The 27,402-nt window shown below is 44.4% G+C and overlaps 1 long non-coding RNA gene across 1 annotated transcript; it reads left to right on the top strand.

Moving 5' to 3' along the window:
* On the top strand, window positions 1–27,402 carry LOC309522213. Its single transcript, XR_014214985.1, has 2 exons — window positions 1–197; window positions 27,240–27,402. It is a non-coding gene; the product is annotated as an uncharacterized lncRNA (long non-coding RNA).

Below are 27,402 nucleotides of genomic sequence, written 5' to 3'. Positions count from 1 at the left end.
TGCTGAAGAATTGATGCTTTTGAATTCTGGTGCTGGAGGAGACTCTTGAGAGTCCCATGGACTGCAAGAAGATCAAACCTCTCCATTCTGAAGGAAATCAGCCCTGAGTGCTCACTGGAAGGACAGATCCTGAAGCTGAGGCTCCAAGACTTTGGCCACCCCATGAGAAGAGAAGACTCCCTGGAAAAGACCCTGATGTTGGGAAAGATGGAGGGCACAAGGAGAAGGGGACGACAGAGGACGAGATGGTTGGACAGTGTTCTCAAAGCTACCAGCATGAGTTTGTCCAAACTGTGGGAGGCTGTGGAAGACAGGAGTGCCTGGCGTGCTCTGGTCCAGGGGGTCACGAAGAGTCGGACGTGACTAAACGACTAAACAACAAGCTAATGCCTCATGGTAGCACTTTACCTAAGGGGCACAACATCAACGCTAACTATAATATTTTGAAATGTTCAAACTTATTTTTAAGTAGAGTTTTCTCTTAACAAAGCACAGTAGAACCATCAGACTGGCTCCAAACAGCACGTGCTATTTCATTATATTGTTAAGGAATCAAAGCCTTAGGGCCAGAACGGATGCAATGTTAAAGTGAGTTAATGTGCCTTTTTACTCTTTCAGCAAGTGTAGCTGTGCCTCTCCTGTAGCTGAGGTTGGAGCCATGGCACATGGCACAGAGAGGGTTAATTGCTCAAATCCTCCTCACCCCCAAAGCTGCTATTAGGCCAGAGATGGAAGCTCCCTTTTGGGCAAGACTGTTTTGGGTAAAGAGTTTTCAAAAATCTCTTCCCTGTGTGCCTTCGTTCTAATTCAGTTCTGCTCCCACTTCCCTGAGGCTACTATCCTTAAAAGAAAACAAATGTGTTAAGTGCATCCACCCATTTAATGGCACAAATGTTTTAGCTTCATTGCAGCAAAGACTGATATTTATTTCATTCTGTCCTTATCTGAGAAGAGGATTTGAAGTTGGATCAACTCCTTCATTATTTTTTTAAACCATACAGCTCCTTGCTGTTATTTACAACCCAGCTTTTTTAAATATTTTTTTTAATTAAGTGTCTGGCTCAATGCTCCCCTAAGATGTTAGAAATCATTTTTGGGGAGATCAGACAAACTGCATTTTTATTGCTAAGGTTTACTCTACAGAACTTGCTGTGTGGTTGTTGTTTATTTTGCAGCAGCCTTAACTCACTAGGCATTCAGCTGCACCACTCTTGCCGATGTCTTCAATGACATCATGGAAGTGCCTGCCAGCAATATTGCTGCCAACAAACTGGGCCTTGTCAGGATCTCTTTAATGGTTTCTGGGCCAAGGACCAGTTGCTGGGAAATGTTCACAATCTCATCAAAGCTGATGTTGCCACTGTGCTTAACTGTAATGAAGAGAGAAGCCAGAAAGCGTCTGTGTGCTTGCCAGGAAAAGGGATATCCAGAAACTGCACAGAGCCAGCCAGTTCTCCAAAGGAGAGAAAGAGAGAGATAGAGAGAGGTACTTACCTCTTAACTCCCCCAGTGCTTACCTGCATAGGATTGGTCCCATTTTGCATTGCTGCATTTTTTTATGGGACGCAGGTGGCGCTGTGGGTTAAACCACAGAGCCTAGGGCTTGCCGATCAGAAGGTTGGCGGTTCGAATCCCCGTGATGGGGTGAACTCCCGTTGCTCGGTCCCTGCTCCTGCCAACCTAGCAGTTCGAAAGCACATCAAAGTGCAAGTAGATAAATAGGTACAGCTCCAGCGGGAAGGTAAACAGTGTTTCTGTGTGCTGCTCTGGTTCGTCAGTAGCGGCTTAGTCATGCTGACCACATGACCCGGAAGCTTTACGCCGGCTCCCTTGGCCAATAAAGTGAGATGAGCGCCGCAACCCCAGAGTCGGCCACAAACTGGACCAAATGGTCAGGGGTCCCTTTACCTTTACCTATTTGATTTAATGCGCATCCCTGAATGTCTTTTAAGGGTCAGATCTCAGGGTGCAGAAAGGCACCTGGTCACCAGAAGAAGAAGAAGAAGAAGAAGAAGAAGAAGAAGAAGAGGAGTTTGGATTTGATATCCCGCTTTATCACTACCCTAAGGAGTCTCAAAGCGGCTAACATTCTCCTTTCCCTTCCTCCCCCACAACAAACACTCTGTGAGGTGAGTGAGGCTGAGAGACTTCAGAGAAGTGTGGAAGGGACCAGTTGGTTAAAGGTATACAAGTCGGAGCTAAACAGTACAAGTTGAGAGCATTTGCAGATGACTTAGTATTGACGTTACAGGAGCCAGAATCTAGTACTAAAAGGGTTTTGGAACTGATTCAAGAATTTGGTCAGGTTGCAGGATTTAAACTGAATAAGTTAAAAACAAAGGTTTTAGAGAAAAATTTAACTGCAATGGAGAGAGAGAGGTTTCAGAATGAGACAGGTTTAACAGTGGTTAAGAAAGTGAAATACCTGGGGATTAACATGACAGCTAAAAATGGGAATCTGTTTAAAGACAATTATGAAAAATGTTGGACTGAAGTGAAAAAAGACTTAGAAATCTGGTCAAATTTGAAGCTTTCACTGCTAGGCCATATTGCTGCTATAAAAATGAATGTATTGCCTAGAATGTTGTTTCTGTTTCAAACACTGCAAATTTTGGACAAAATGGACTGTTTCAAGAAGTGGCAGAGAGATATCTCTAGATTTATCTGGCAGGGCAAGAAGCCTAGAATAAAATTTAAAATATTAACAGATGCAAAGGAAAAAGGTGGATTTGCCCTGCCAGACCTTAAACTTTACTATGAATCAGCAGCTTTTTGCTGGTTGAAAGAATGGCTGCTTCTTGAAAACGCAGACATTTTGGATTTAGAAGGTTTTAATAATGTATTTGGATGGCATGCATACTTGTGGTATGATAAGGTCAAAGCACATAAAGCATTTAAAAACCATATTGTCAGGAAAGCATTGTTCAATGTCTGGATAAGATATAAGGTCCTACTGGAAAATAAAACCCCAAGGTGGCTGTCACCGATGGAAGCGAAAGCTCAGAAAAAGCTCAATATGGAGGTCAAATGGCCGAAATATTGGGAAATTTTGGAACTAGAGGGAAATAGACTGAAATTGCAGAGTTTTGAGAAATTAAAAAACAAAGTGCGAGACTGGCTTCATTATTATCAGATAATGGAGGCATACAATCTGGACAAGAAAATTGCAGCAAGAATACTTATTGCAAAGTATTGGAAGACACAAGATCTACCCACTCTGGAAGAATAGCAGATGAAGGTGATGGACTATATGGAATTGGCGGAAATGACTGGCAGAATCCGAGACCAGGGAGAAGAGTTGGTGGAAGAAGATTGGAAGAAATTTAAAGACTACTTACAGAAATATTGTAAAATTAATGAATGCTAGAATGATGTCAGAATGAAGTTAAGTGGTTTTAGCAGCAATATCATAAAGGTGTATGTAAAAATGGATGGTTAATAGATGAGAATCTAAAGCTATAATATATTAAGTTAAAGGACTAAGACAAAAACAAAGAGGGAAAGGAATTGCTGAATTAACCAATTGAACTGGAATACAAAAAAGGGAGGTGAGAGGAGGTCAGGAAAGCAAGGAAATGAAATGAAATGTAAGATACGGAAGGATTAATTTGTTTTTAAGTGTTTTTTCTATTTTTCCCCCTATACTTTGTATTTTGTATGTTTTTTCTCTTTTTATATTTTTCCTTGTCTTTTTTACTTTTAACTATGTAATTTTTTTTTACTTCTGAAATTTTAATAAATATCATTTTAAAAAAAGAGAGAGAGACTTCAGAGAAGTGTGACTAGCCCAAGGTCACCCAGCAGCTGCATGTGGATGAGCGGGGAAGTGAACCCGGTTCACCAGATTACGAGTCTACCGCTCTTAACCACTACACCACGCTGAAGTGGTGGAGACATGAAATCATGGGAGAGCAAAGCAAAATTCACACTTCATACAGCTGAGGACAAGGCAGGAGGACCCCCAGATGGGAGATCAAGAAGCTGAGAAAGAATTCAAACAAATGAGGTACAGAGGACTGTCTCAAGACATCTGCTGTCGGGGGTGAGCGACAAGGTTGCTCCCGTCCACAATCCATGTACAAAAGTCTACAGGGCTTGCAGTACAGTGGTACCTTGGGTTACATACGCTTCAGCTTACATACGCTTCAGGTTACAGACTCCACTAACCCAGAAATAATACCTCGGGTTAGGAACTTTGCTTCAGGATGAGAACAGAAATCGTGCTCCGGCAGTGCGGCAGCAGCGGGAGGCCCCATTAGCTAAAGTGGTGCTTCAGGTTAAGAACAGTTTCAGGTTAAGAACGGACCTCCGGAATGAATTGAGTACTTAACCCGAGGTACCACTGTACTGGTGGTGGAAGAAACACCCTCCACCACACCTGAGGTAGGCCAAATTTGGTCGTGGCAGACCTTGGGATCTCAAACTTCAGCAGTGCCCTGTGTGATGCCAAAATTTGCTGCTCTCTGCCTCTCCCACTCCATTCTAAATAATAGTTACGGTGACCCTGAGTCTCCATGCCCAGTGTGACTGAACCAGTCACACTCCTCTAAATCTGCCTCTGAATTAGTCGGCCCTGGAGCACCTGACTCCCAAATTCAGGAGAATTTTCTAATGTACAGTGTCTGTTGCCTAGAGGGCTGGCTTCTCCAGAGGATTGACGGGTCCCAACATGACGTTGTGCCACTTCCTGACGTCACATGTGTGGCACTGAGCTATGTCCTGACTTCAGGGGGTGGAACAGAGCACCTTCTGAAAATTGAAGGGCTCTGGTCCCCTAAAAAAATACACTGGGGGATCAAAACTGCCTTGGCCCCTAGGAGTCAGCACCTCTGCTGTTGCCTGACCTGAGATCTCTACCATTCAGTCCTCCAGCCAGAAGCTCAGCAGCTAGGAAATAGGCACCTAGTGATTTCACCCCGATGGGGCCTGATAGCTGAATGGACTCTTGGAGGGCTAGAGACTCACTCCAGCGCAGAGCAGCTTTGTAGAGTAGCCTTGTATTTCCAGTGGTAATACAATCCCCGAGTACTCCCAAGAGAAATAACAAGATTGCCTACTCTGCCTCTTAAGTGGTCACACATTTCAGTAATGGATGCTATAAAATGTACTTGGGGAAGATTGGTTTCTTTATAATGCCCAGATCTACGCAGCGAACTGTGAGGGAAGTGAACGATTCCCCCGTCTGCTGTTGCCGTGATAGGTCAAGAAGGCCTGAAACCAGCAGATTTGCGGAACTGGTTAAGTAAGAACAACGTTGCCCTTCAGAAACAGCACAGTGGAAAGCTGGTTGGGTGTGAATGTTCCTACAAAGTATATACAGTGGTACCTTGGGTTAAGTACTTAATTTGTTCCGGAGGTCCGTTCTTAACCTGAAACTGTTCTTAACCTGAAGCACCACGTTAGCTAATGGGGCCTCCTGCTGCTGCTGAGCTGCCGCCGCACAATTTCTGTTCTCATCCTGAAGCAAAGTTCTTAACCTGAAGCACTATTTCTGGGTTAGCGGAGTCTGTAACCTGAAGCATATGTAACCTGAAGCGTATGTAACCTGAGGTACCACTGTATTGGAAATGAACAGTAGAACTGTGATCCTATGCTCACTTAAAGGTAAAGGTTAAGGGACACCTGGGAGTAAATTTTATTGAGCTCAGTAGGACATCCTTTTGAGCAGGCATGCATAGGATCATGCTCACAGGCACACCCATTACTCCATACATATGGCATAATGAACATAGCAGTCACCAGCATAATTAAAAATAGAGTTGTGTTGAATATTTGCAGCCAAAATGTCCCCTCCTGCGATGACTCCTTTATCTTGTGCCTGGTTTCGAGTGCTGCTCAGCTGACATCCCTCCTGCATCGATATTCTTTCCCGAGGAACCAGCCACTCTGAATTTGCATTATTTCCCCTCCATGAAGGCAGAAGTTTTTAATGTTTGATGTTTTATTGTGTTTTTAATATTCTGTTGCAAGCCGCCCAGAGTGGCTGGGGAAACACAGCCAGATGGGTGGGGTATAAATAATCAATTATTATATTAATTATTATTATATATCTGCCATGTATGGCGCAGAGAACACACCAGTGAGGGAGCCAGCAGATAGAATTAAGCCATCTAGTGATTAAATTATATAATGACATTATCCACACAGTAGCCAAATCTAACTGGCTACTTGATATTATCGTTTACTCCTAGGAAAAAGAAAGCCAACCTTTTTGAAAAACCAACCACCCAATGCACCAAATGTGACAATTCAAGCTGAACTTCTTGTTCCACCAGAATATTGGGCAACAAGGAAAGGGCGTTCTCACATTACACTCTGCCGGAGTACAAGTCACCTGTACCAGTGTTCATATACATTTTAGAAAGAGTTTGTGTATGCCAGCCTTAAAGGGCTCACAGTGCAATTGTAACTAGGCCTACTCAGAAGTAAGTTCCTCTGAGTTCAATGAGATTCACTCCCCAGTAAGCAGGGTCATGGTTCCAGGGCAAACAATCCGTGCCAGCCATTTGCTATCAGAAATAACAGGAATCATGAATATCAGAGCTTGGGGAGTTTTATTTTATGTGCTTTCAGTTCCCAAGCCTACATTAACATTTCTAGAGTTTGCTCTGCAAGCAAGGAGATCAAATAGTCACTTGAACATTCTGAATGATGAATCACAAGACCTTCAGTGACATTAGAAAAGTTGACAATATAGACAATGAATCATCTCTCAGAAGACAAGTACAAATGTTGTGAACACAGTCAGAAAGGAATGATTAATTTACAGAGTGGCAAGCCTTAATCACTTTAATTTGGTAGATTAATCAACCAAAAACATTTTGGTTGATATAACAAAGACAATTTTTTAATTGGTACATTGAGAAAAAAGGATTTACTTTTTGGGGGGATGTTTGTTTTGGTTTGTTTGTGTTACAATAATTAGGAATTGGGGGGTATGACCTTCTAATAATGAGTAGTAGCTTTAGGTTATTGGTATAAATTATCTCATATTTCCTTTGGTTTCTCAAAAGAGGCACCTATGTGGAGGTTTTGCTTAACGTGCAGTTGGAGGAGAGTCTTGGCTTTGTCAAGAGACGGTCTTTCCTCATGGTAACCCCTTATGCAGCCCTCACAGTTTTTGCATTGCAAAGGTGGACTCAGCCAGTTCTTACATCTGTAATGTTCATCAGTCATTGACTGCAGGATCAAGTGATGATTTGCACTTGAACCACCAAACGTAAATACATGACTGCAGATAGCATTCTCATATCACCAGAGACAACAGTGAGGAAAAAGAAAAATGCATGTGTGCCCTATGAACTATGGTGGTTCTCTTTCACGATTCTTAAATACTGTTGTTAGGCAACATCGTAAACAGCACATTTACAACTCATTTGTATAATTTTGAGCTGCCTCAGGAGCCTTTCATCTCTCAGATGTCTGCAGAAACCATATATATGTCACTTCGAAGGTCAGTGATAACACTGACACCCTTCCAGGCTTGCTAACACAGGAGTAAGATTTACCAAGCAGCACACCTCTCAAATGGCACCTGATTGGCTAGGATAACATTTGTTTCCAAATACTTTGACAGCCTGGTGTTCATTTACTAGAGATCCCATCTCTTTATCCCCAAAGAGCATTGTTAGCAAAGAACAAATGGGGGAAAGGAATAAAGCCACATTTTCCCCCTCTCCCCTTGAAAGACTCATTGCAATAAGAAGTTTAATGTAATCATCACATGGGGCTCAATTTTAGCACTTCTTAGATGTTTCTTTATGGAGGTCCATTGTTCTAGCATACTGCAGAGATGGTCAATCTCTCGCCCATCTGCTTTCCATTTAAAGCCCTAAACGGCCTCGGTCCTGTATACCTGAAGGAGCGTCTCCATCCCCATCGTTCAGCCCGGACACTGAGATCCAGCGCCGAGGGCCTTCTGGCGGTTCCCTCATTGCGAGAAGTGAGGTTACAGGGAACCAGACAGAGGGCCTTCTTGGTAGTGGCACCCGCCCTGTGGAATGTTCAGATGTGAAGGAAATAAGCAGCTATCCTATCTTTAAAAGACATCTGTTTAGGGAAGTTTTAAATACTTAATGCTGTATTGTTTTTAACACTCAATTGGGAGCTGCCCAGAGTGGCTGGAGAAACTCAGCCAGATGTTGTTGCTGTTGTTTAGTCGTTTAGTCATGTCCGACTCTTCGTGACCCCCTGGACCAGAGCACGCCAGGCACTCCTGTCTTCCACTGCCTCCCGCAGTTTGGTCAAACTCATGCTGGTAGCGTCGCGAACACTATCCAACCATCTCGTCATCTGTCGTCCCCTTTTCCATCTTTCCCAACATCAGGGTCTTTTCCAGGGAGTCCTCTCTTCTCATGAGGTGGCCAAAGTATTGGAGCCTCAGCTTCAGGATCTGTCCTTCCAGTGACCACTCAGGGCTGATTTCCTTCAGAATGGAGAGGTTTGATCTTCTTGCAGTCCATGGGACTCTCAAGAGTCTCCTCCAGCACCATAATTCAAAAGCATCAATTCTTCGGCAATCAGCCTTCTTGATGGTCCAGCTTTCACTTCCATACATCACTACTGGGAAAACCATAGCTTTTACTATACGGACCTTTGTTGGCCAGATGGGTGGGGTATAAATTATTATTATTATGGAATCTAAAACTATCTGTTTGTTTCTATCCTAGAACCAGCCGTGTGTGTGACTTGCATGACGTCACACACACACGACTCACGAGCGTGCATGACATCAAATGTGCGCCATGGGCCTCCTCAATGTTGGGCACAACTCATTGCCTCTCGATTGAGTTGCTCTCTCATGGCGTCTCCCACTTCCCAGACTTTTTGTTTCCCAGCTTCCCCTGACGGCTATGTGCTTGATCCATTACCCATAAAGCCCTTCCCTTTCCATTCAAGTGCTTTGTCACGCAAAGCCTTCCCCCCCCTTCTCACTCCATGCTGAGTTTTTACTTTTCTTACCATTCATAAATATGGAACCGAAATGGGGCGCATGATGCCCCCACATTAAAGAGGAATAATGACCTCTCTAGATGCAAAGAGAAGAGAACCCGGCGACGTTTGTGAAATATTTCAATTTCCATGCAAGCCCCTTCACTGCCCCGCTTGCAGATTCAGCAGATTATGCTGGTATCATGCAGGAAATATTCCCCCTTGGGGACAAATGAGCGTAATATATAAGAAGCAAATGTAAATGTCTGTTTCTTTCTGGGAAGGGGGGCGTGCTATTTGGGTTGGGGGTCAGAGAGAGATTTCTTATGCATAGCAGGAGCAGGAAAGCTGCGGCAGGGAGATTATTCTTGTTGGTCAGCAACAAGTCATCCAGCCCTGAGCCCCCAGGGAGACCACGCTGAAACTCGTTAATTTCAAAGTGTTGCTGACGGTTCTGACCACAAGCTTTTATCAGATCACGCTGGGTGAAACCCAAGCTCTTGCTGGCCCTCCCAAGGCCTTTGCCAGGCTGCTATTTCCTATCAGCATCAGAAATAAAAATTAACATATTAATGCAGTGGAGATGAGATAAATGTTTCCTGTGGGACATGGATCACATCTCAGCCACACAGAATATGATTTGAGGATTGCTTCCTGTAAGCATTTCCAATTTAGCTCATGGTCACCAGTAACTAAAGGGGTAATTGTGGGTGTGGGCGAAATCACAACAGGGAAGCTATTAATTTCCATGTAGAAGGTCGCAAGCAAAGGACTCTGGGATGGAGATGGGGGTATGTGTGTCATTCGCTCCGGCTTCAAAAGCAAACCATCAAAGTAAATAGCAACTGGACATTGTTGCCCGTTGCCAAACAAATAGGTCTTTGCTGTAAAGGTAAAGGGACCCCTGACCATTAGGTCCAGTCGTGGCCGACTCTGGGGTTGCGGCGCTCATCTCACTTTATTGGCTGAGGGAGCCGGCGTACAGCTTCCGGGTCATGTGGCCAGCATGACTAAGCCACTTCTGGCAAACCAGAGCAGCGCACGGAAACGCCGTTTACCTTCCCGCCAGAGAGATACCTATGTATCTACTTGCACTTTGACATGCTTTCGAACTGCTAGGTTGGCAGGAGCAGGGACTGAGCAACGGGAGCTCACCCTGTTGTGAGGATTCGAACCACTAACTTTCTGATTGGTAAGTCCTAGGCTCTGTGGTTTAACCCACAGCGCCACCCGTGTCCCGGTCTTTGCTGTACCCAGTGCTTTTTTTCGGGCGGGGGGGGGGGAGACACACAGGGATACCCCTAACATTTTTGTGAAACTAATTTTAAAAAATTAGTTTCTTCTCTAGCATGGTGAATCGCCAGTTCCATTGCTCTCCCTGATGGCGGCCTCATTTCCTCTCATGCTGTTTCCTGAGTCTCAGACGGAATGAGAGTAACCCTAAACATTTTTTTTTAAAAGAAAAAAGCACTTGCTGTACACAAATTTGTTCACCAAATTTATCTTGGCCCACCCATTTTATTTTTTTTAAAAGGCTAATAATTTGCAAAACAGTGTCCTAAGGTGAAAGACTTCTGGGAAAAGATAAATAATGAGTTGAAAAAAATGTTGGAAAATACATTTATTTAAAAAGCCGGAAGACTTTCTATTGGGAATAACAGGATTGGAATTGCCCCAGAAAGATGTTAGACTGTTTTTGTATGCCACTACAGCGGCGAGACTTTTATTAGCCAAAAATTGGAAATCGCAAGAGATACCAACAACAGAAGAATGGCAGATGAAGATGATGGACGTTTTGGAGCTGGCTGACCTGACTGGAAGAATCCGTGACCAGAAAGAAGAGGAGACACAAAAGGAGTGGAAGAATTTTAAAGAATATTTGACTAAATATTGTAACATAAGATAATGAGAAATTTCTTGGAAGTAATAATTAGGCTTACAGGTAGAATAAGAATATGTTGTTAATTAATATTGAGAATCAGAATATTAATAAAGGGGAAGTAGTTAATATTATTAGAAACATGAATTTGGAGAACTGCTAAAGAGGTGATATAATGAAATTCAGTTAGAGGGGATTCGAGGAAGTCAGTTATCAATGCAATGAAATTAGGATTTGGAAATTCTTTTTAATGTGTTTTTCTTTGTTTTTGTGTATTGTAGTGTTCTTTTTTATGTGATAAATGTGAAAACCAATATTTTTTTTAAAAAAAATAATAATTTGCAAAACAAAAGCTTCACATTGTTGGACTACAGATCCTACCTTAGATAGCTCAGTCAGTAGAGCCTGAGACTCCTAATCTCAGGGTCATGGGTTTGAGCCCAGCATTGGGTAAAAAAAATATGCATTGCAGGGGGTTGGACTAGATGACTCTCGTGGTCCCTTCCAACTCTACAATTCTATGATTCTATGAATATGAGCATAGTAAACCTGGGGGCTGCTCTGCTCCAGCCAAAAACCTAAGAGATTTCTTCCTGTCATTGGATGCAGAAGTTAAGGCTACAAGGTATGGTCAGTGCTGCTGAAAGCAGAGAAGTTTGCAAATTCCCCTCTCTGCTCCCAAAAGTTGCAGTAGCTAAACAGGACTTCCAGCAGCTTCTGGGTGAGTTTAGTCAATACCAGGATAGCTTTCTAATTTTGAGGCACAGGTGGCGCTGTGGTCTAAACCACTGAGCCTCTTGGGCTTGCCAATCAGAAGGTCAGCAGTTCGAATCCCAGAGATGGAGTGAGCTCCTGTTGCTATGTCCCAGCTTCTGCCAACCTAGCAGTTTGAAAGCACACCAGCGCAAGTAGATAAATAGGTACCGCTATGTTGGGAAGGTAAATGGTGTTTCCATGTACTCTGGTTTCTGTCATGGTGTCCCGTTGCACCTGAAGCGGTTTAGTCATGCTGGACACGTGATCCAAAAAGTTGTCTGTGGACAAATACCGGCTCCCTCAGCCTGAAAGAGAGATGAGCGCCACAACCCCATAGTCACCTTTGACAGGACCTAACTGTTCCCCTTTGAAAAAAAATCACAGTACGCTTTCTAATTTAATAGAGTTCCTTGAGCCACTGAGCACCAAGTTGGCAGGGATAAAGGCCACCTTAAAAGTACAGTGCTGAAATATACTTGGAGTCCTGTAGAGATTTCATGCTCATTATTGCAGCTTGTAAAACAGTGATTGAATTGCCCCCCAAACCTCCGGCCTTTATATACATTATTTACACAATGAGTCCCATCTGATTGGCTGACTCTGCTTCCCTCCTGGAGCCTGATTGGTCTTTTCCTGCAGGCCAATCAGTTGTTGCATTCTACGACCCTACCAGCCTAATAGGCTGATTAACTTCTTCCTGGAGCCTGATTGGTCTTTTCCTGCAAGCCAATCAGTTGTTGCATTCTAGGATCCTACTTGCCTATTGCTCTAGGATCCAAGCTTAGTACATAACAGTGCTATACATGTCTACTCAGAGACAAACCCTGTTGAGTTCTGCTGTGCTTAAGTGGTATAGGATTAGAGCTGCAAAGAGGCAGACAGTGCTATAGAGTTGGGGCTAACCCAACACAATGAAACCCTAGTCCTATAAACATCAGAGGAGGAAATCAGATACTGTACCTGCCCTACGCCTCAGTCAATGATGCTTGGACCTTGTTTCAGGGAGAAGTTCTGGAACCCAGAGCCACCTCTTATCATCTGGTTAGTTGAAACTCTGCAGCTAATAGATGGTGGCGTGTCACTTCTAGAAAGAGCCCAAAGAATTAGATCCCATTCCATTAAACCAATCCAACGGCCACAGGACTGATGAATTTTGACAAGGATTTTCTTCTTAAATGGTAGATTGCTGTAAAGGTAAAGGGACCCCTGACCATTAGGTCTAGTCGTGACCGACTCTGGGGTTGCCGCGCTCATCTCGCTTTATTGGCTGAGGGAGCCAGGATACAGCTTCCGGGTCATGTGGCCAGCATGACTAAGCCACTTCTGGTGAACCAGAGCAGCTCACAGAAACGCCGTTTACCTTCCCGCTGGAGCGCTACCTATTTATCTACTTTCGAACTGCTAGGTTGGCAGGAGCAGGGACTGAGCAGCAGGAGCTCACCCCGTCACGGGGATTTGAACTGCCGACCTTCTGATCCTAGGCTCTGTGGTTTAACCCACAATGTGTAAAATTGCATTTAAGATTTAGAAAATGAGAAACTGAGAGAACCACAACTGACTGATCCATCCCTACCATGGTACTGGTTCAAGCTATTTTGCTGTCCTGTTTCCCAAGCTCAGCCTCCCCCTTTCACCTGCAACGTGGAGAAAATACTTGCCTCCATCTCCATACAAGTCTCCTGTATGGATTAATGGTAAAATACATCATGCAAAGTGCTTTGAACACTTGAAACGTGCTATTACTAAGAATAAATGTTATGTGTTGAAAATGTGCAGAAGAATAAAAAATTCAGTTGCTGATAGCTTCCAAATAATTCCCCCCCCCTTTTAATCCCACCGTTGTGGAGGAAGAAATAACATTTATTTGCAGTCTGATTGAGACCCTCTAGCGAAGGGTTGGCTCCTTTGTGTAACACGGACAGATCTTAGCTCCACAGGGATGTTTGCAAGCTGCAAGGACCCAATGATTAGGAGAGGATCTTATACCGCTGGCCATCTGTTAACAAACCCAGCGCTTCTCTAGGTCTGCCCAGGATCATGGTATTACTGGAGAGATAGAAACAGTAATCAAAGGGAATGATGATTGTATTGGAGATGGGCTCTGCAAATCTGTAATTCTATTGACCTTTATCCCTCTGCCTGTGGGAATTATCCCATTCTCTAGCCAATGTGCTGGGTACAATTTGCTTTCCCCTCCAGTATTCGGTGACAATTGACAAGAGAAGCCATTTGATTACACAGCTCATCTTCTCCTCTCAAACTCAAAGATCTCATGGTTTCCGACGAGGGCAAGGCTTACAGTGACAGCTGGTGATAGAACGCCACTGTTATCGCGTATAATAAAGTGGCAATGAAACTTTCTGCTCTGCAAAAGTCTTTGTTTTGCAAGCGGGCTTATCCATCTCCAACTGCCGGGAGAGATAGGCTAATGCAGTAAATCAGCAGATAAAACAAACTCCGATATTCAAATTCCTGCTCGGCTTCATTCGCCCATCTAGGCAAATGTGCAAAGCTGATTAACTAAGCAGATATAACCCAGGTAAATGGAAAGCTGGCTCAGAGGCCCAAATCGCGAGCAGAAGCCAACTCTCTTGGAGCCAAGCAAAGGAAGGAACTGAAAAACGCAAGGACACGGCTTGTTCTTTAATTAGAAGCCTGATACATATCCTTGGCCCTCTGTCTTTTCCCTTCTTTCTTTGATCAGTGAAATGTGAAGGGTGCTTCTTGGGTGAACCGAAACACAACAAACCATCAGGGAAGCAAGGAAGGGTCTTGTTAATGAACAATGTTTCAAATCTATCTACCCCCCTACTACTTACATGCCAAAATTACACCTGGACATAATGAATAGGACAGGTACACCTCAGTGGGGAAGGAATAAGGCTGAGTTGGGTCCCCATCGACTGAGTGGCACCAACAACAGGGTCTCCCTTACGGACCATAAAATCCTGAATGGTTGATACTAGGGGAGATGATGGTTGTGACCTATAAAGCCTTAAATGGCTCAGGACCGCAATACCTCAAGGACCGCCTCTTTCCATATGAACCTACCCAGACCCTGAGATCATCTTCTGAGGCCCTCCTTCATGTGCCTCCTCCTCGAGAGGTTCGGAGAGTGGCCACATGAGAACGGGGCCTTCTCTGCAGTGGCTCCCCATCTGTGGAATGCTCCATCGGTTTAAGTTGCCATTCTTTTTTAGTTGGGACTTCACTGGTTTGCCATTTTGGGGCTAACAAAACATGAGCCGTAGTAGTGCCATACATAAATAACCTTTATTGACACCTGGGAATTTCCCCCAAAAGGACTCCTTTTTTTTAAAAAAAAGTACTCAAACATTTTTTTCAATTCATTATGAATCATTTCCCAATACAGTGGTACCTCGGGTTACATACGCTTCAGGTTACAGACTATGCTAACCCAGAAATAGTACCTCGGGTTAAGAACTTTGCTTCAGGATGAGAACAGAAATCGCTTGAGGGCACGGCAGCAGTGGGAGGCCCCATAGCTAAAGTGTTGCTTCAGGTTAAGAACAGTTCCAGGTTAAGAACGGACCTCTGGAACGAATTAAGTATGTAACCAGAGGTACCACTGTACTCTTTTACCCTTTTACAGGTCCACCACATGTGATAGAACACTGCATCTCCAACACTTATCTGATTCAATCTTATACATCTTAGCAAGTCTACTCAGAGTTAGATACCATCTATAAAACATTTTCAGGTAGTTCTCCTTCCAGGAATAACATCCTATGGATGCAAATTACCTCCTTTCGAGTCAACAAATCAATCATTGGATGAGGTGAAACCGGACAAAAGGAGTCCTCCTCATTGGTCCTGCATGGGACTTGTCCACTTGTGTGTCTATTTTGTGTGTCCACCTGTGGGACTGTAGGATAGCTACATCCACTTTTGATCAGAGATGCTGCTGGCTTACAAGTCTGTATGGGAGGCAGGAGGGGCCTTGCCCAGGGTTCCCTTGTATTTGGTGCCAGCCTTGCTTCCCAGGAAATGAGGTACACACACTTCAATTTTCTCCCACTGTCCTCTCCAGCATCATAAGTCTTTGGGTACATTGAAGCAATGCATCAAACTTACTAAGCCTGTTTACCAAGAGAAATCTCCCTTTCAAAGCACCTTCAGCTTTTCAATGAGCTATGGTTAGTCTCTAGTATCTAATGTTTTTTTCTGGGTGGTGTGTGGTGCAGGAATAATATCTTAAAGTGAACTTCTTTTTTTTGAATGTGAGAAGGGTGACAGATGGGCAACTGTTAGCCCTGCTAGACAATTTCAGGGAATAATGATAACTTGCAAATGGATTCTCCCTTGTTGATATCGGAGCCAAGTGCCTGCAGAATTCATAATACCAGTATGTCTTACAGCGTGCGGGATCTAAACAAATGCACACATACAAACAATATTTCAGACAGTCTAAAACAAATGCATTAAATAAATTCAGATAAACACCTGTTTCTTTCTTACAGGACAGAAGAATGCTTTTTAATAGATTTGGGAACTCTCTCTTTGACTCTTCCTTAATAGATTGGGGACACTCTCTCTTTGACTCTTCCTTAAAATCTGTATTGTAATGCCTTGAGCAGGGATGGCCAACTTGCTTTGGCCCCCAACTCATTTTCATTTCCTGTGGGTCTTGTATGTGCGATATTTTGATGTAGCTGTCCGAATATAATGCAGTGCCTGAACGTTAGATAGTCCATAACAATGACGCCCTTGTTGCTAGCTAGTGTCAGCTTTATATTACAATAAAACCTGACCACTCATAAGTCTTTTTAGTGGGATGTATAGGAAATTACAGGCCTCCATTTCCCAGGAGTTGAAAAAAATGTTTAAAATAACTTTTGTGAAAAAAGCAGAAGCTTTTTTTTTAAATTTTTAAGGAATTTTAGGTGCAGAAATACCAAAGGAGCAGAAAAGACTACAGTGGTACCTCAGGTTACATACGCTTCAGGTTACAGACTCTGCTAACCCAGAAATAGTGCTTCAGGTTAAGAACTTTGCTTCAGGATGAGAACAGAAATTGTGCTCCAGTGGTGCGGCGGCAGCAGGAGGCCCCATTAGCTAAAGTGGTGCTTCAGGTTAAGAACAGTTTCAGGTTAAGAACGGACCTCCGGAACGAATAAGGTACTTAACCCGAGGTACCACTGTATTCATATACATGATGACAGCTGCGTGAATAGTTTTGCCCAGAAATAAAGTCCCGACTAGAGACGAATATTTGATAAAGATGATGGACTATGCCTAAATGGTGAAAGTGACTGGGAAGATTAGGAATCAAGAAGACAATAGATTTAATAAAGAATGGGGGAATTTTATAAGTTACCTTGGAGAGCACTGTAAACAATTAAAAACATTGGCGGGATTTTAACAACACTTATAATGTAACAAGAACTATGGTAAGAACTGAATCTGATAGGTGTTAGGACAAGGAGGCACATCTCATCTGACGGCAACTTCCTTGGTTTCCCCCCATTCTGTCTTTACAGTGACCCCTTTTAGGCTGAGAATGACTCATTCAGGGGTACTCTGTGAGCTTCATGGCAGAGTTGGGATTTGAACCCAGATCCCCAGGGCACCGTTAGCAACAGCATGCCCTGTTGCATTTTTCTGTGGAGTATTTTGCAAAGGAATAAAACGCTGACAGCAAGGAAAGGCCCACAATCCAAACAATCGAGTGAAGTGTTTTGACCTTAATCACAACACTTTGAAACAGGATGATATAGCTTCCTGGAGGAGCTGCAAAGATAAATCCATCAACCTTTGTTCAGGTACTCTGATAATGCAGTGATGAGCCCTGATAGGGAAAGTCTACAAGCAAATTAATCATTCTGTATTCAGGGATGCAGAGTCTAGGTAGATAAGGTGCAGTTATTCAGGCACTGGAAGACACTTTCCGTAGTTAGAATGACTTAACCCACCCCACAGCTCTAGATGGACAGGCTTTGCTTCAACAATGGTCTGGGCTCAAAACAAGTACAGTGGTACCTCGGGTTACATACGCTTCAGGTTACATACGCTTCAGGTTACAGACTCCGCTAACCCAGAACTAGTGCTTCAGGTTAAGAACTTTGCTTCAGGACGAGAACAGAAATCGTGCTCAGGCAGCATGGCAGCAGAGGGAGGCCCCATTAGCTAAAGTGGTGCTTCAGGTTAAGAACAGTTTCAGGTTAAGAACGGACCTCCGGAACGAATTAAGTACTTAACCCGAGGTACCACTATACAAATACCTGCAGGAAATGTGAAGAAAAAGAAGGTACTTTTTATCATATGTGGTGCTTGTGTAAGGTAATAAAAGCTTTCTGGGAGATGATATATAGTGAAATGAAAAAAAAAGAGTTTAAAATAACTTTTGTTAAAAAACCCCAGAAGCTTTTCTATTAGGAATTGTAGGTACCAACATTCCAAAGGAGCAGAACAGAATTTTTGTGTGTGTGACAACAGCCGTTTGGATGCTACCAGCCCAGGGATGGAAAGAAGAGTCACTACCAGGGAGGAATGGCAAACAAAGCTGATGGACTATGCCAAAATGGCAAAGCTGACTGGAAAGCTCAGGAACCAAGAGGACAAAAACTTTTTAAAAGAATCGGGGAAAATTTAAGAGACCGCTGTAAGAAGATGAAAACATTAGCAGGGTTTTAATCCCATTTGTAATGTAACAAATACTATGGATAATATGGATGGATACAAAATATAGATTATGGAATAATGTTGTTGTTGTTGTTTAGTCGTTTAGTCGTGTCCGACTCTTTGTGACCCCCATGGACCAGAGCACACCAGGCACTCCGGTCTTCCACTGCCTCCCGCAGTTTGGTCAGACTCTTGCTGGTAGCTTTGAGATCACTGTCCACCCATCTCATCCTCTGTCGTCCCCTTCTCCTTGTGCCCTCCATCTTTCCCAACATCAGGGTCTTTTCCAGGGAGTCTTCTCTTCTCATGAGGTGGCCAAAGTATTGGAGCCTCAATATGCAGTTGTAAATGTTGAGAATAGGAACCACGGAGGAGATGGCAGGAAGTCTTGAGATTCAGAATAATCTCCATATATGGATATGCATTTGGATTGTTATAAATGTATATTTGTAAAATGAAATAAAAATGATTTCAGAAAAACAACAACAATGATCTGGGGTCAGCTGAGTAGAAAAAGAATGTGTGTGTGTGTATTGTATGAAGGTTGTATCCAAGGTTGTGAGAATGAAAGTGCACCCAGAGGTGTGTTACAGAGGCTCACTTTGTGTGCAAACTGTAAGGGGACACAAAATATGTCACCATCTTCAACTGTTACCTCACTGATTTGTAACTCAAATAAAATGCTTTAGCATCCCCCATTTGCTCACCCAATAGGAACAAAAGCCTGCACCTTTTGTTTTCTCAATAAAGGAAACAGAAAACTCGCCTGAATAGCACCGAATGGCAGGCTATAATTGCCTTACCTCTTTTTCTTAATACCTCAACAGACATTCGTGATCCTCTTTGAAGTCTTGCCACCCTCCTATCAGAAGATGAAGAAGGCTGTCCTCTTCCATAGCGTTGCTGTATTTTAGTTATTAAGTAGGATCTTAGCCAACAAGCAAAGAAAAACATTCCAGGTCCCCTGCCGCTGAATAATTGTTCCTGTTGTGACTACAGATCTGCTCAAGGGTGCCAAATAAAATTTAATTGGTTTAAGGTCGGAGGAGTCACTGTGTTCCTGAGGGTACAGAGTCAAAGGACATTGCTTGGAAAAGTAATCAGGGGCAACTGGAGACCTGAGGAAAAAATATTGCATTCTTTACTGTCCAGTAAGTCATAGTTATGGTATTTCTCAAATCTATATTTAACCATTGTTCGGGAAAGGGGGTGTTTATTGGAAACATGATATGTTTGCCTAAGCCAAGCCTTCTTCAACCTGGTGCTATGTGGGGCTGATGGGAGTTGTAACTCAAAACATAGGAGTATTGGTACATAGGGTTGTACTCAACTAAAATTTACTCATAATAGACGCATTGAAATTAATAGACCTGAGTTGGGAAGTGGACTGGAAGTAAGTGGAATTGATATAAGAGAGGAGTCAAATGCTCCATAAAGCCAATCCTGGTCAAAATTGACCCGGCTGAATTTTGTACTGGATAAAATTTTGGAATGCTTTCCAAAGGCCGACAACTACCGTATTTTTCGCTCTATAGGACGCACTTTTCCCCCTCCAAAAATTAAGGGGAAATGTGTGTGCGTCCTATGGAGCGAATGCAGGCTCCTTGGCTTCAGCGATAGCAACGCGAAGTCCCCGAAGTGCAGAGGGAGCGCTCCCTCTGTGCTCCGGAGGCTTCACGTTGCTTTCACTGAAGCCTGGAGAGTCACGGTGTTCAGTTGCCCCAGAAGCAATGGGACCTTTATTACTAAGCCTAATTGCCACATGGAGTGAAGGCAGGCATGAAGAGGCCCCAGGCAGGTAGCTCAGTTGGTTGGAGCGTGGTGCTGATAATGCCAAGGTTGCAGGTTCGATTCCTTTATGGGACAGCTGCATATTCCTACATTGCAGAGGGTTGGTCGAGGTGATCCTCAGGTTCCCTTCCAACTCTACAATTCTATGATTCTAAGATCCAAAGGCACCAAGGGCTGAATCTAGCACAGGCTGGGAGTTCCTCATCCATGCTTTTCCGAGTACATAAACAGAGCCTTATTTATTGCAGGGAAGTGAGAGGTGGGCCATAAAGAAGGCTGATTGCCAAAGAATTGATGCTTTTGAATTATGGTGCTGGAGGAGACTCTTGAGAGTCCCATGGACTGCAAGAAGATCAAACCGATCCATTCTTAAGGAAATCAGCCCTGAGCGCTCACTGGAAGGTCAGATCCTGAAGCTGAGACTCCAAGACTTTGGCCACCTCATGAGAAGAGAAGACTCCCTGGAAAAGACCCTGATGTTGGGAAAGATGGAGGGCACAAGGAGAAGGGGACGACAGAGGACGAGATGGTTGGATAGTGTTCTTGAAGCTACCAGCATGAGTTTGACCAAACTGCAGGAGGCAGTGGAAGACAGGAGTGCCTGGCGTGCTCTGGTCCAGGGGGTCACGAAGAGGTGGACACAACTAAACAACAACAACAATTTATTGTAGGGTGCATGCTTTATTTGTGATGGGTTATTAAGATGCACTCTTATTGTGCAAAGATGTCAGAGACTGGAAAGAGGAGCAATGGTGGAGATTGCCTCCCCAGCCGGATCCCTCCAGAGAAGAGGGAAACAGTATAGATTTGCAGCAGTGGTGCGGGGGAAAGTTGGGAATTAATGAGAGAGGAGGAGGAGGAGGAGGAGGAGGAGGAGGAGAAGGCAGAGCCAGAGCAGCTGGCTGACACATTATCTCTGGAAAGCCTTCCAGACCTCCCCTTCCCAGAACCCAGCGAGCATTGAAAGTAGGAGAGCAAAGGGCTTGGAGACAGATAGCCGTAAGCGGCAACCATAAGGGGGGTTATGCTATTGACGAATGAGGAAGTAGGAGAGAAGGGTGTGTGTGGAGCAACGCCATTACTCCAAGAGGCTGCATGTCTAAGCCTCTCTCTGTGAATATTGAATAAACAACATTGGTAAGAACTTTCCTTGTATTATTCATTCCTGTCAACCTACCATAGCGCCTGACAAAAGAGCACAAACCAGAATTTAGCCAAAAGATTGTGTGTGTGTGGGGGGGGGGTTATGCAAAAGTGAGAGTATGGGGCTGTCCTCTGTCCCGCTGACAATAGCACACTGTTGGGAAGGCTTTTTGTTGTGTTCAACCTTGCTGACTTTCCCCGCTTCTAACAAAGTCATCTTTTAAAATGCAAACTTTATTGCAAGAGCATTCTCAACGGGTTTATGAGAGCATTTAGAGTTTCTTTATAGTACATCCTCATTTAAACGGTGGTGAGTGAGTGTGTGTTTGCCGGCACAGCAGGGCCAGTTTATGAAATCTTCTCTAAAATATTTTGATCAGCTGCAAATAGCCCCAGAGCTTATGAAAGAGAGACATTGCTCAGCAAATTGCAAACATTATGATAAACTAGTCATGCTGAGATAAAACAGAAATTACTCCTAATTGTATTTTTGTGCATGTAAACTCTTCCCTCAGTAACATAATCAAAGGAGTCCTTCAAACGCGAAATAAAGAAATATTTTAAATGACATATTCAAGGGCTTTGGCAGCATAACAGTGTCTGGCAAACATCATTAAAATATGTTGGATTCAATCTGAAGTATGTTTATTTCATGCACAGTTCTAGACAATGCAATTAGTCCCTAATCTGTATCTGTTCCCAACGCTAGCCTTAACACTTTGCCCTTCATCTCAAGGCTGTCTCCTTTGACTCAGGTGCAGTGAAGCTTAGCAAAATTCAACAATGCTCTCCGCTGCCAAAAGAAGTGAGATCTATGAGGTGGTAAAAGGTAAAAGGACCCCTGGACGGTTAAGTCCAGTCAAAGGCAACTATGGGGTTGCTGCACTCATCTTGCTTTCAGGCCAAGGAAGGTGGACAGCTTTCAGCGTCATGTGGCCAACATGACAAACCACTTCTGGTGCAATGGGACACAGTGATGGAAACCAGAGCACACGGAAACGCCGTTTACCTTCCTGCCGCAGTGGCACCTAATTATCTACTTGCACTGGTGTGCTTTCGAACTGCTAGGTTGGCAGGAGCTGGGACAGAGCAATGGAAGCTCACCCCATCGCAGGGATTCAAACTGCTGACCTTCCGATCGGCAAGCCCAAGAGGCTCAGTGGTTTAGACCACAGTGTCACCCGCTGTAGTGTGACTGGTTCATTCATTATTGGTGTTTGCCACTACGGGTTTTTGGCCTGATCTGCCAGGACTCTGCTTGTGTCTTAATAACTGCACTGGCTCCCGGTGGAGTACAGGGTCAGGTTTAAGGTGCTGGTTTTGAGCTTCAAAGCCCTATGCGGCCTAGGACCCATGTACCTACGGGACCGCCTCTCCTGGTATGCCCCGCGAAGGACCTTAAGGTCTACAAATGACAACACTTTGGAGGTCCCAAGTCACAAGGTGACTAGATTGGTCTCAATTAGGGCCAGGATATTTTCAGTACTGGCCCCAACTTGGTGGAACGCTCTGTCACAAGAGACTAGGGCCCTGCGGGACTTGACATCTTTCTGCAGGGCCTGCAAGACAGAGCTGTTCTGCCTGGCCTTTGGTTTGGACTCAGTCTGACCCTTATGTTTCCCTCCCCTTATGGTTTTGATCTATGGGCTACTATTAAAATGAGGCTGTATTTTAAATTGGTTCCCGCCCCCATTATGTTTTTATTTTAATTTTACTCGTGTTAGCCGCCCTGAGCCCGGCTCTGGCCGGGGAGGGCAGGGTATAAATAAATTATTATTATTATTATTATTATTATTATTATGAGTAACTGCATTGCAGCTCTCCTAACCTGTTTTTTTCAACCCCTGAGACCCCTGATACAGAGAGTATCTGGGAAAGCCAAGTAGGCTTACTGTATAATTCAGACAGCCAATCATGGTGCAGCAAGAACAGCAGTGTGTAATTTTTAAGGCAGAAACCAGCAAAGGATGGGCAGCATCAACCAAACAGTCCAAGGGACTGAAGGCACTAATACTGAGAAGGCCAAATGTCCAAGCACTCAATTTTGTCATTATAAAATCTGGAAGGGATGCTTTCCTACATCTGCCCTGCTCATCAGACGATATTTGTATATACATGGGCCCAGTGCGGTCTTTCAAAGTTCATTTTGCAAGGAGCACTCTACTAGATTTGGCAGCCTCATTTATATTGGCCTGTAATTTAATTCCCATCTAAATTACTGCATTATAAGCTGCAAATGGGAGGCAATGTCAATATGTAACCATGTCCTTTTGGATATTTTCCCGTAAAGTAAATTGACTCTAAGCTAATTTTGGAGTCGGCACCAGCTTCAGATTTCTGACTTGGAAGGGATCCTAAGAAGAAATGCAGGAGTGCTGCAGATTATTTTTTTTCCTGGGGATCTGGTACAAAATTTGGCTTCCTGGCTAGTTCTGAGTTTTACTTATTTTCTCATTTAGCTCTCAGGTTGCACCCTGGCTGCAAGAACAGCTTCTGGCACTATTGGGACCAGACAAGTGTTAAAACTGAATGCTGGGAAACTGAATCCCAAAGGAGGCTTGAGGCATACCTTAGTCCAGGGATGTCCAACAGGTCGATCGCAATCTACTGGTAGATCCCCACGAGGTTTTGGTAGATCGTGGTCGATCGCTGGGTCCCTTTCTTGATCGTTGGTAAAAATCGAATCTGGCCCCGCCCTCCAACGATGGGCAGAACGGAAGACAGAGTTTACTCAGTGGGGCTGTTTTTCCTCAGTGATTTGTTGGTGATCGGCTGTTTTTCTTCCTCCCCCAATACCCTTAAAAATGGGGTTTTCCTCCTCCCTAAAAAATGCTCAACAACTTTGACCTGAACCCCCTACCAAAAGGTAGATAACTGCCAGTTTTTAATTCTTAAGTAGATCACAGTCTCTACTAGTCAGGGCAATCACATAAATGTAGCACATGAGGGTTCATCTGGAAGCAGAGCCTAACACAGCCTGGAATGGAGAGTGGGAGTGGTCCAGTCCAAAGAGGTCATCTGAATAGGGATGGCCACCAGCCAGTACTTTATATTTCTTTCTCTTTCTTTGTTTGATAGGCAGTTTGGAAAGTCAATCAACTCTCAGTTATCCATGCTCCACCGAAGATCCACTAGGTTCTATTCTGCTTTGCTGGCAGATTGAGTTTGCAGAGTCCAATTCTGAGGGAAGCTCATCACTACTATTCATGAGTAACAAGACTGAAAGTGAACTTCTGTAGTGGCACTTTATGCCAGGGAACCTGTGTGGCCCTCCATAGGTTGCTGGACTCTTCCTCCCAGCATTCCTGACCACTGACCATGTTGGCTGGAACTGATGGGATTCCAATAACATCTGAAGGGCATCAAGTTCCCCCATCCTTGGCCTAGCCTATGTCCCAGTGCACTGGGGGCCTCTAAAATAACAGGCAGCAAGTCCTGAGATTTCCAGGGCAAAGTTTTGATGTGTGTACATTGCAATGTTCAGAGTCATTCCTTTATCTTCCCCCAAGATGCCAGAGATCCATGATTATAATCTAGCATCTCTCAGGCATATGGGACTAGTAGCACAAAGGAGCATTCTGGGGGTGAAAACTCATGTAACACTCAGGCTATAGTCATGTAAGGAATCAGACACATCAAAACTTTGCCTTGAGAATCTCAGGACTTGCTGCCTGTGACTTAGGAGACATTGAACAGGAGTTCTAATAGACGAGGACCTCAGCGTTCTTCCTAGTTCCCTGTTCCACTGTACAGTTTCTTCCCTTCCTCCAATGACCTAGCAAATCCACACATCATCTTATGCCGCCTCTTAAACAACAGTGTGAGCCAGACCACCTAAGGCACCAGAAAGGTGTCAGAAAGCGACCAATCTCTCCTCACCAGCCCAGCAGTTTTCTTTAGGGTTGCTTCTGCCTCTTGGCCACCCAAGGATTGCATGAATATAGCAACCAGAGAAAATGATGCATTGCGGAGTAAACAGAGATGTCCACACATTGCATATGTAATAATTCACATAACATTTGCATTTCCTTAGGATATGGATCACAACCAACTCTTTGTTTTTTGTAGGCAAAACGATTCTCCAGATTTCATTCCGTCTGTGAAGGTGAAAGGGTAAACTACATCACCATGAGGACCCTTTTTGACTGGGCTTTACTTTCTCTATGAGACAGTAGTAGCTCCAGTGGAGTTGCAGGGCCATTCACCAGCCCCACCATTAAGCATAGGAGGACAGTGGCCAGTTGCCGTGGAGTACAAGTGTCAGGGGTTGGACTGGGGAGGAATGGTGGGGGCCACCCCCCTTCTCCTGAACCTTCCCGAGAACAGGAGGACAATAGTTTTAGAACAGTGGTTTGCAGACGGACATAGTTCAGAGTCTGCAGAGGGGAGAAGCTGGGAAATATTGGGAGAGGAACAACAGGAAGAAGAAGCACCAGCGGAGAGACAGCTGACAGACTCAGTGTCTTTAGAGAGCATTCCTGAGCCCCCCTCTCCAAGGACTAGGTGTGCATTGAGAGTAGAAGAACAGAAAGCTCAAAGGCAGAAAGCCCAGATTAGCCAGCACAGGAATGATGTAGGGTAAGAGAGACGGAGGGAGTTGGGCTTTACTCGGAGCAACACCATTCAGGACCGTCTTTAGCATATGCGTTGCCGGGGTGCAAAGATCCGCCCAGTGCCCCCAAATTTAGTTTAGCCACCCCCAATTTTTGTAGGGGGGCGAACTCAAAGTTGTTGAGCTTTTTGGGGGGAAGAAAATCACTCACCTGTAACAACGACACAGCAGAAATAACTGCTTTTAATGACACGGATTAACAGAACAACAGCGGGTGGCGCTGTGGGTTGAACCACAGAGCCTAGGACTTGCCAATCAGAAGGTTGGCAGTTCGAATCCCTGTGACGGGGTGAGCTTCCGTTGCTCGGTCCCTACTCCTGCCAACCTAGCAGTTCGAAAGCACGTCAAAGTGCAAGTAGATCAATAGGTACCACTCTGGCGGGAAGGTAAACGACATTTCCGTGTGCTGCTCTGGTTCACCATAAGCAGCTTAGTCATGCTGGCCACATGACCCGGAAGCTGTATGCCAGCTCCCTCGGCCAATAAAGCGAGATGAGCGCTGCAACCCCAGAGTCGGTCACGACTGGACCTAATGGTCAGGGGTCCCTTTACCTAACAGAACAACGGAAGAGGGGGACAGGGACTTTCGCTCCATTGCTTGTCACTTCCGCCAATCGAGAGGGACCGGTATACAGTAGGTATACATTTGGCGCCCCCCCAAATTCAGCGCCCAGGTGCCCCACACCCCTTGCACCCCCGTGTAAATTCGGCCCTGACGCCATTATTTAATAGGGGCTACATTCCTTTCTCTCTCTCTCTCTGAATACTGAATAAATTCAGTGGTAAAGACTCCTCTTGTTACCCGGGTTTTTTTGCTGCCACCAGGGGAGGGAAAGGATTCCCCGAACCTTGACGGCAAGGGAGGGCTGGTGGCAGCCCTGCTCCAGCTATTCCTCCTGAGCTCCCAGCTATTTCCCTCTGCTGAAAGACAGAGCTGCATGGGGATTGCCTGAAGGATAGAGGGAACTGTCAGTATGTAGAGGATACCCAACTCTGTTCTTTTTTTTTAATAGATCTAAGCTCATCAGCAATTTTGATGCTTAACATGCCTGGCAGTGCCAAGATGGAGGAAGACAAGATGGGAACGATGATCTCCCGTGACAAGGAAATTAGGGTGATTTTGCTTGCTGTTGTCAAGTCGTTTATAAAGGTCTGGCCTTTATAAACTACTCTGTTTAATAAAGTGGATCCCTAGAGTGCAGAGGTCCGTATAGTTAAAGTCATGGTTTTCCCAGTAGTGATGTATGGAAGTGAGAGCTGGACCATAAAGAAGGCTGATCGCCAAAGAATTGATGCTTTTGAATTCTGGTGCTGGAGGAGACTCTTGAGAGTCCCATGGACTGCAAGAAGATCAAACCTCTCCATTCTGAAGGAAATCAGCCCTGAGTGCTCACTGGAAGGACAGATCCTGAAGCTGAGGCTCCAATACTTTGGCCACCTCATGAGAAGAGAAGACTCCCTGGAAAAGACCCTGATGTTGGGAAGGATGGAGGGCACAAGGAGAAGAGGACGACAGAGGATGAGATGGTTGGACAGTGTTCTTGAAGCTACAAACATGAGTCTGACCAAACTGCAGGAGGCAGTGGAAGACAGGAGTGCCTGGCGTGCTCTGGTCCAGGGGGTCACGAAGAGTCGGACACGACTAAAC

Source organism: Podarcis vaucheri (assembly GCF_965113315.1).
Source record: "Podarcis vaucheri genome assembly, chromosome: 17".
NCBI classification, from domain to species: domain Eukaryota; kingdom Metazoa; phylum Chordata; class Lepidosauria; order Squamata; family Lacertidae; genus Podarcis; species Podarcis vaucheri.
This window is presented reverse-complemented; position numbering and strand designations above follow the sequence as displayed.